Here is a 10,919-nt window from a genome sequence, read left to right on the forward strand (position 1 = left end):
GAAAAAGTCACCACGTTACGAAAATGTAAAGCAGAGATTTGTGTCCCCAAGAGAAAACCATTCTAAATATCTCCATTTAAACAAAATTAAATCATAATGCCACAACTCCCACCAAAGGAGTATCCACGAAGGCTGGCGAGACCAGAGCGGGCTGTCCTCACCACTCTGACCTATCAGCCAATCAGAGCACAGCAATGTCTCACTATAAAAAAAAGATAATGCAATCCCACAAGTGTGTATTCCCTTACTGCTTCCTTAAAGGGTTCCTCTGGGATTAGAGAAAACATGACCGATTTCTTCCAGGAATAGCGCCACTTCTGTCTGTGTCTGGTATTGCAGCTCAGCCCCATTTACTTCCATGGAGATGAGCTGCAATACCACACCCAACCTGTGGATGGGCTTGGAGCCGTTACTTCAAGAAGCATGTTTTTTCTAATTTTATACAACCCCTTTAAAATGTCCATACTTAGAAACTAAGGAGTGAATGGATCTGAATACTTTGCAATGCAAAGATGAACAACAGGTTTGTTTAACTTTGCACCCAAAAGTCATAAGTTTAGTTGCGAGGCTGTGATATCTGGCGGTCAATAATTAATATCTATGGAACTTGGGCCCCAAATCTGTAACAGGCCCCCACCTATAGTGCCAACTATAATACTGGTACAACTACACCCCCTATAGCCACAGGCCTACAGATGCCAACAGGGCCTTGACTTGCAGTTATACCAGCATTTGTGCTTGGTGGATCGCCAATGGTTGCCCATGTTCACTCCCTTAACCAGTAGGCACTGGGATTACGGGGCCCATATCTGGCCAAACCATTGCCTTTAAACCACTTTCTCTTCGTACGGACGTCCTAGTGGATACCAAGTCCTACTATATAAAACCACATTCTCTGTAAATAGTGTTCAAGTGATTTCAGCAGCACAAAAAATAATAATCAAAAAGTCATTTCAGAAAAAGGCACAGATGCTGTCCTAACGGTTAGTCCTGGCCGAGATCGATCTCACGTGTACTCCGTCTTCCGGATATAGTTGGATGGCACGTAGCCCCGTCTTCCTTCTACTTCAGCCAAACCACCATTCGCCGTTTCCATTCATATCTCGAAATTCCAGGATCTTGACCCTCTGATTGGCGGTGACTGAGAGTTCGTTTGGAGAGCGCGCTTTAAATGAGTAAACTGCGTAATACACCTAAAAAGACAGGAACGTAATGAAGCAGCAGGAAAAGGTCTGTTCTTGTCCAGGAACAGCGCCACTCTTGTCGACAGGCTCTGTCTGGTAGTGCAGCTTAGACCCATGTGGACATAGCCTGTGGACAAAAATTGAGCCGTTCTGGAAAAAAAAACTGTCATCTCGTAAAATCTTGTAGCAATTTGTCTAATTACTAGTCAGGGTAAGCGAGCCATATTGCAGGAATTACTGTGGGAAAAACAGGATTAAGGCAGATGCAAAGTCTGATTGGATAGGATAAATTGTACTGTCCAGTGCCAGTGATATGGAGGAGACCTCGGACGCTGCAGCACACAATGTGCGCCTCGGCTGCTGCAGGAGATAAGTCATGCTCAGTTGCAGCAGAACACAATGCATGCCTTAGGTCGAGTTCACACTTCAGTTATTTTCATCAGTTATTGTGCACCAAAACCAGGAGCGGGTCAAAAACACAGAACAGGTGCAGATCTTTCCAGTATACCTTTCCTCTTAGTAGGGTTGACTACTGGTTTTTGTTCACAATAACTGACCTAATAACTGAAGTGTGAATTTGGCTACTGCAGGAGATAATGCATGCTCAGCTGCTACAGGCCTTCTTAATAATAAGGCCTCATGCACACGACCGTGCTGTTTTTTTGCCGTCCACAAATTGCGGATCTGCAAAACACGGATGCCGCCCGTGTGCCTTCCGCAATTTGCGGAACAGAACAGGAGGCCAATTATAGAGATGCCTATTCTTGTCCGCAAAACGGACAGGAATAGGACATGTCTCATCATCTTTGTGGGGTCACGGAATGGAGCAACGGATGCGGACAGCACATGGAGTGCTGTCCACATCTTTGCGGACCCATTGAAATGAATGGTTCCGTATACGGAATGCAAAAACGGCCCATATACGGAACTCAAAAAACGTTTGTGTGAGCGAGCCCTAAGAATGAGGCAGTTTCATATAATTAATAAACTGTAGACCAGAATATCCCATATCTTTTCATAAAGAAGCTCTGCAGCAGCTGAGATGTGTCTTACAAGGAATAATATCATCCACCTCATAGTTTCATGACCTGTATAAATACCTCCTCAGCCTGCAGCCTCATGCTTCCACATGGTCATGGCATTCCTCAATGCTTTTCACTATTCTTATAATTGACAGTAGGGAGTGTGACACCAGATATAATAGACCAAAAGACAATGGATCATTTATGAAATGTGGAGGGAAATAAAATAATGAATTCTAAATGGTATAAAATCTAAGCAGTCCCACCTGGTTCCCCTCCAAATCACCTCCTTCCGGCTCCACGTCACTTCCCATCGGTGAAGGAGTCTTTTTTCTATACGGTTTGCGATTAGCTGCATTTAACCCTTTGTCTCCACTGTTCTGCAACGTTGACACACTTCCGTTTTCAGTTTGGCTCCCCCTTCTACTAGAGTCACTCTGTTCGGCACAGTCCGTGGTGATCATGTTCTCCTTTCCATAATTCGTGGAAGTGGACCAGAGTCTGTTTCACTAAACCTTTTTGATGCCATCTCAACAGTGAAACTAGATTTGGAAGGAACATTGGTGTCCAGGAGACCGCTGCTCGGCCCAGAGGACTCCATTGAAGACCTTGCGGTGGAAGGGTTGGTGAAACTCACAGAGCCGATGCTGGGGTTGATGGTTAAAGTGCTGTTGCTGTTCTGTCTTGAGAAATTAGGAGAGGAGCCACCATAGCCAGACTCGGTGGAGGAATGACTGCCGATAGATGCGTCTGAATGGCTGTGCCGGGTGTTGTACGGCCTCAAGAAGGAGCTGTATACAAAACCTTTCGTCACTGTGGAAGGAAACACAATGGCCCATTAGTAGGTAATAGTTACAACTCCCATTATGACTGTATCTCCAGGAGCTTCCATCTAGAGTGGTTGGCCTACAAGAAATTATCCATTACAGACACTGGGTCTTTGAAGGGACCATGACATAAAAAATATAAGAGAGTCAAACACAGGCACAATGCAGTCACCAAATCAAAGGTGAAGATTTAGATCCAATTATTTGATAGTTCGGGCATGAAGATCACCGTTGACCACAGACAATCCAGCAAAAAAATTGTCAGACAGATTTATATTTTGGAGAATCCGGAAGGCCTTGGAAAAGATTAGCAAACTTTTGGTGTTATGTGCTGCCATACCTAGATTTTTAGGTTTTGATAGGGGTTTGGCTTTAATATAGAACCATGAAACATATAAACATTTGGAAGGACAGCTATGCCTCATTTGGATGAACATGCCTGTGCTTTCTCTAGGACAAGGGGAGTAACGTCGACCTCTGGCGGCGTCTTTCATCCCCTGATCCATCAGATGATAATCGAGATGCTCCTGTACACATTAGATGATTGGTTCATACCACCAAAATTGGCAAGCTCACTAATAGGCATGGCCGCCTTATGGGAGCCACTGGTTCGTCTGTCTACAAAACACCCAGTTTTAAAAGGGTTGGCCCATCTGGGACACTGATGGCATATTGATGGGATATGCCATCAATGTTAGATAGGTGCAGGTCCCACCTCTGGGATCCGTATCTATCTTCAGAATGGGGCCCCTGAAGTGAGCAGAGAGTAGCCACGATGTGCGGCCACCCTTCATTCACTGCTATGGGACTTCCAAAACAGCCAAGCGCTCTCGCTCTGCCGTTTTTGGAACTCCCATAGCCATGAATGGACAGCACGCCACGCAAGAGGGGTGTGCTCTCCTTCACTTTGGGACCCCCGTTCTGTAGATATTGAGTGGGGACCCGCACCCATCTGACACTGATGGCATATCCTAGCGATATGCCATCAATGTCCCAGATGGACCGACCTCTGTAAGGGTCAGGTAGTTCTAGAGATGGTGATGGGGGCTGCTACAACTTTTGTGCCCGAGGCCTCCACCAACTCTGTTTACAGTACGAGTCACGTTATCCCATTACCATGCTAGAAGATAGCAAATGGGCTTCTGAGCTAGTACCCTCCAAGAAAATCACAAAAATATCAGCAGTTGCACTTATTCATGTAGACAAAGTAAGCCTGAACATCTCACCTCCATTGTCTACCAGCCACCGATTAGGACTACCCATTGGATCCTGCTGCTTAATGACACCAACCAGATCCCCCTCCTGTACACAGACATCCAGGTCCTGGGCAGCATTGAAGTTACGTTCAGCCTGGTAGAGTTTTTCAGGTGGGTACCTAGCGAGCAGCAACGTCCGATGTTCATCCAGCTGTGGGATGTATTTGGCCTGTGTAGGTAAAGGACTTCATTTAGGAACAGAACATTCTCCAAAGAAAACAGCCAATGGCTATGGTATCCGGGGTGTAGTGGCACATCACTCACCGGGCTTGGTACGGTCTTTCTAGCAGATTGCCGTTCAATAGTTTTCCTCTCAAAAGGCTTCTTGGCCGGGGGAGGGTTCTCAGGGAAGAATGTGAAGACCTGGAGCTGTTCTAGAACCTTGCTGTGCTCTTCTTGGAATAAAGCAATGAGGTTCCCCTCTCGGCCTCCGATCCCCAGCAGCTAACAGAAAGCAAATAGTCGTCAGGGTCAAGAATGCCTTAAATACAATTATTCTGTAGGGTTAAAGTCTTATGATTTGGTTCTGGCTGTTCCCTCCCAACAATTTGGTTGTTAATAAGTTATTTTTTTCCTAAGTCAAACTAAGTCCATGGATAGAATCCATGTCAGTGGATCATGGACTGGTAGCTACAGGCATGTGGTTCCAGATCTATGGTATTTACATCAAACGTGGCCAATGCCTCCCTGTTGTTCACTCCAGTCCTTTACTGCACAGCTGACTATAAAAGGTGGTTTTCAATTTGCAAACAACCGGAGGTTTAGGCTCCATTCACATGACCGTAATTTTGGTCGGCATCTGATCTGCATTTATTGAGGATTGGATGCGGACCCATTCATTTCAATGGGGCTACAAAAATGAGGACAGCACACTCCGTCCACGCCCCGCAAAAAAGACAGAACATTTCCTATTCTTGTCCGTTTTGCAGACAAGAAAAGACACTGTCATCCGTATTTTTTGCGGATCTTTAAATACATACAGTTGTGTGAATGCACCCCTAGGGCTCATGCACACGACTGTTAGGTGTTTTGCGGCACGCAAATTGCAAATCCGCCAAACACTGATACCGGCCATGTGCATTCAGCATTTTATGGAACAACCCGGAAGCGGACATTATAGGACATGTTTTTTATTTTTTTGCAGAATGGCCGTGCGGACAACGAATGCATATGGAGTTATTTCCGTTTTTTGCGGTGGCATTGAAGTAAAAGGTCCAGCATAAGGGCAGCAAAATAAATAAACGAACGGACAAGATAAAAAAATATGTTTGTGTGCATGAGCCCTTCTAGTGGATTAAATGGCATGTGTAAGCAGGATCAACCCGACTACACCAGTCCTAATGCCTGGTAGGGCTGACCCCGCTGAGTAAAATCATACCTTTCTTCCCCTCACCAGTTGGTAAAATCATACCTTTTACAAAAATATTCAAATTAGGGAATAAGTGCACCAAGGGTGGGACCGAGCCACTCCATGATCTTAGCTCCTCTGCTGTGCCTCCCTGGACACTCGTTCCTCCACTTAATTGACAGGGCCATACATACAGGTAGGAGCAGAGTGGAAGAACCATGGTGCACCAAGTGCCTAGGGCCTGTCCTCGGTGCGCCTAATTCACATATTTTAAAAACACTTTTTTTCCCCTAAATACTGCAACAGATCCTGGAAAGACAGGGATTTTTTTTTAATCAAGAATCAGCCCTACCAGGCACGATGACTGGTTTATTAGGGTTGATCTGGCTGACAGATGCCCTTTAAGAAGCAATACTCACCTCACTAAACCTGTGCCCCTGCTCTTCCGTTGCGGTCGCTGCTCTCCACTTCCTGTTCCTGTCTAAATGCACAGGAAATTCCAGCTCAGCCGATCAGTGGTGGGTCACCTTAGCGGCCAGTTATTGACCGAGAAGGCATTTTCTGTGCCGAAACAGAAGCAGGAAGTAGAGAGCAGCAGCAGCAGCATCGGAAGAGAAGTGGCAAAGGATCGGTGAGGATCAGCTCTTTTGTTTTCAGCCACTAAGCCCGCTGCCTCCAACTGTTTGCAAAATGGAAGAACACGAATGAAAACATCAGGTGTCGGGGGGAGCAGCCAATGCCAGGCGGGGACTGGGACGAGCCTCCCTAGAGTCACCCGCGATGCTGGGGGGCGAGCCTCTCTAGCATCAGGGTAACGCTAGAGAGGCTCGTCCCAGTCCCCGCCTGCCATTGGCTGCTCCCCCCGACACCGGATGTTTTCATCCGTGTACAGGGAGAAGCAGCAGCGGCGGTGCGGGGACCAGGACCGGAGAGCAGGGTAAGTATATTCCCTCTGAGGGGCCCAGCACATGAGGGGGCTGTTGTGAAATTGGATAACCCCTTTAATTTGGTGGACATGTTAAATATTCTGAAACACCGGCAAAGGAAATCCAGCATCGGATAAAAAGCCGCAGAGAATTTATTTGTGCGTCTATTTAAAATCCAGAAAAATAAAAAAACCAAGGAGGCACACAATACCTACGCGTTTTGAATCGGACAATAATGATCCTTATTCATGGCATAAAATCATACAACGGCTAGAGATGAGCGAACTTGTATTTCAACTTTGGCGTACAAGTTTCGGGTTATCTACGAATCCCGTTATGGATTCCGCTACCATAACCGAATTATGTTTTTGAATTATCAGATCTGGTGTTTTTTTTCCTGGATTTTAAAAAGACACACAAATAAGGTCTCCACAATCTTTTATTGGACGCTGGATTTCCTTTGCCGTGTTTTCGTGGTTACTGTGGCGTTTCCGCACACTTCTGTGCATCCGGGACTGTATAGCGGCGAACTGGAGCATACTTCTTGTTTGGCATCTGTCAGATATTCTGTATGTCAACGCTTACTGCTCCCACTTACCACCAGAGGAAACACAGGGACATTGATTGCTATGGATTAGACTCCATCAGGGATATTACATGAGGAGATGGGACTTACTGATAGAAGTGGTTTCAGTTCCTCCAAGGCGAGTTTCACAAAGTCACAGTGGGCGTTAGCGTAGCCACGGACGCAGTTCGCAAACAACTCCTTGGCGTAATTGTGAAATTTGGGCAGCTCATCCAGGAGCTGGGCGTTCAGAGCTTCATAGTTGTTTCTGGCCGACTGCAGCTCATCCAGGGTCTTCTTGTCCTTCAGTTTCTCCGCTCGCTCGGTGCAGTTGTGATAGTCCAGAGCTTGTCGAAGCGTTTCTGCACCAGCTTGTGAGGTCCGGCAAACATGGTGAGCAGCTGATTCAAGGGGAGATCACCAACTTCTCGGTTCGCTCTTTCTGTGAGACAAAATACAGAAAATAAGATTAACATTTCCTCTCCTTATACTGCAGCATGACCATAGCAGTAACGCTATTGCTATAGTATATGATTCATTTATACCCTGAACATCTTTGAATCTGGGATCTGATAACCCAGAAATTTTGCAAAACTTCTAAATAATGTGGAATTAGCAGAAAACTGAGCTGTCAATCTGATAATCCAGACTATGGATAATACATCTATCAGTCCTATTGATGGTGGATAAAGGGAGTTTTTTTGGGGAGAGCAGGACAAACATACGTTTTGTGGAGTTTTTATTATCAGGAGTAGTGTGAATATGAAGTTTTATTCTGCAAGGTTCTCTCCTGCAAGTGCCCAGGAGGCAGAGATTCACTGTGAAGTGCTCTCTGTACTCAGCTGCTTCACAGCCCCTCTCCTCTGAGTGACTGATGTAGCATCCAACCAGGGGAGCACTACATCAGTCACTTGGAGTGGAGGAGAAGTGTACAAAGCAACTCAGCTCAGAGAGCATGTCACAGTGAAGCTCTGCCTCCTGGACACTTGCAGGAGCAGAACCTGGCAGAAGAAAACTTCATATTCTCACTACTTCTAATGATTAAAGCTCCACAAAAAGTATGTTTGGCCTGCTCTATCTGTCCCCTACCTAGTGCTGTGAGCAGTTTAGCATGGTCAAAGCTGCTGACAGACTCCTTTTAAGGGAATTTTACCGTAAATATATAGATTTATAATAAAATCAACAAGGGAGATTTCTAGACGAGCACTCACAAATTCTGCGAACAGCTTCTCGCTGATGTGACGATGAGCCTTCTGAAATTTCTCCAGGTCACTGGTTCCTTTCTCCGTGTACAAGTCCCACATGCTCATGGCAGCCAGAACTTTCACACAGGCGGATTCCTAGAAAACACAAGTAAAACCCGGTTTGGGAATGTCTATTACAGTGAAGGCCGGACGCACACCGTCTGTAGCAGGGAGGATGGGTCACTATGCACCAATAAGGGTCAGTTCACACCTCTCTGTCCTAGTCAGCTCCTGGCCTTTTCTACTAGATAAGAGTCAGCTACCCCCAGCTGTTGTGAAACTACAAATCACAGCATGCTCCAGTCACTTCTATATGAGTACTAAGAACAGTCAAGCAAGTGTGCATGCTGGGAGTTGTAGTTTCATCACAGCTGGACTGCCGTAGTTGCTAATCCTTGCATTGGATAGTCCAGGGGTAACACATGGCTTTAATATTCATCAAAGTCGGCAAAAAAAATGTGCAGGTATCTCAACAATTTTGAAAAATTTCTACAAAAGGGGTGTGGCTAAGGGGTCATAAAGCGCATAAATGTATTACAGAAGCGCTATTTTTTCACATACATGTAAGCCAGCTATAAGGAATAGCAATATACCACCAAAATACACCAGTTATGTCACATTGGACTTTTTGATGAATTGACTTGTGCCATTTTTGCCACCACCGCATTTTAGGACAAGACGTGTGCTGAAGTATAATTTTCCATTATACAATGAGCTTTATTCACAATAATGGGCTGCAGAATAGGTCTATTTCCAGTTACAATCCAGGATCTTCTCCTACATAGCAATTATAAGGGGCGTCCCCTGTAACGTCACATCAAAGGAACCGTAATGTCATGTCCCACTTGGACTAAGTTTATTAATATTTTACAAAAGTCTCCTACTTAAAGGGATTTTACGGGATTAGAAAATGGCTGCTTTCTTCTAAAAAGAGCGCCACACCTGTCCGCAACCTCAAACTGAACTACAAAACAGCCAGAACTTTCTAATTATGGGCAACCCTTTAAAGAGCACTTATCAGCAGGATCAACGTCATTAAACCAGGCATACTGGTTGGTAAGGTTGATCCTGCTGATTAAAGAGACACCAGTCTTGTGAAGATCGGCTGCGGCACTCCTGAGGAAAAAACTTTCAGTTTGATAGCGATGAGGGCTTCAGTGTATGGAGGGGTGTGGCCAGCAGAGGTGAACTGGTGGTCAGGCCCCGCCTCTCGATGCACTGCAGTCCTCATTTGCTTAAAGAATAAAAGCCTTTTTTCTCTGCAACGCCGCAACAGATATTCACAAGTCAGATATCATTTTAATCAGTAGGATCAACCCTACCAGTCAGTATGGCTGGTTTAATTGGGTTAATCTCACGTCAATAAAAAATTTTAACTACATATTGGCAGCTGACCATCACTGGACGTACACCTTAAAGGGGTTGTTCAGTTGAAGAGTACGGTGACAATAAACTGATCACAAGGCGATCACTGATCAGTTGTAATCTGTGAGGGAAACAAGTGGTAATGCTCAATTCCCGTACAGCACCACCACATGGGAAATTGAACATTACTCAATTTCCATTGAAATCAAAGAGTTATCTGTGCAATGTATGGATATATCAGGTGCTTCAGTGAATAAGATGGCCTTTGTAGCCCCCCCTTCAGACATCCCCTTTAAGGAAGAACTTTCATACACACTGATTGTCTGACCGGGGTGAATCTTTGTGTCTATGGTCAGGTTTCACAAGGGAAAAAGTCATACATTTATGAATTCAGATGCCCCTGACTATTTACAAGTTCAAAGTGTAACCCCGAGGGCACGGATACAGAGAACGTGTCGTAATGTTACTAATTAACCCTGGAGGATATGAGCGGAGGGCCCCTCGCATGGGACAACGTTTCAAGATTTACGGCACTGCTATCAAGGCCTCACCCTGATGTGCTGGAGATAGACAGATAGGTCACGGATGAAGGACTTGATCAGCCGCTCCTGCATTCTGAAGTTCTTCTCCGTCTCCTCAAACGCTTCGTCTTTAATCTGGCGATGAAATTGGCATTTCTTTTTAGGTTATTATGACCACGACCAACACAATTTCTTATACTGTACTATTCCTTGTGGCTGCAATACCAGACATAGCCTATGGACAAGAGGGGAGCTGTTTCCGTAAAATCACGGACTCCTCCTTTAACATGATATCAAGCTCCATTACCTGAGGGGAGAGTCCGGTGAGATGCTTCAGGTGGCTGCTCACCCGGTTGGATTTCTTGATGATGGAGTGGATATTCAGTTTATAGATCTTGTCGATCAGACTCTCTTCATCTCCTTTCCGGTACTTGACCACTGTGAAGGATAATCGCCAGTTAATTGTCATATGTAGAGGACTAGGATTTCGGCGGGACCATCTAATGTTTATGGGGGTGCCCTGACTCTCCTCCTATAGAGGATAGGGAAAAGAAGGATCGAGCATGTTGTACTTTAATAAGCTTGATCCTTCTGATCTCACAGGTATCTGGAAGCAGTGAGAAGACACTCAGCCGACTCTCTATGGTGTATGCTCACCTTA

General features: G+C 45.3%; 1 pseudogene; it reads right to left on the reverse strand.

The window, feature by feature from the left end:
* Positions 1-1,074: 1,074 nt before the first annotated feature.
* Positions 1,075-10,727, reverse strand: LOC122942203 (annotated as a pseudogene).
* Between the last annotated feature and the right edge of the window lie 192 nt (positions 10,728-10,919).

This window comes from Bufo gargarizans, chromosome 6 (assembly GCF_014858855.1).
Source record: "Bufo gargarizans isolate SCDJY-AF-19 chromosome 6, ASM1485885v1, whole genome shotgun sequence".
Taxonomy (NCBI): Eukaryota; Metazoa; Chordata; class Amphibia; order Anura; family Bufonidae; genus Bufo; species Bufo gargarizans.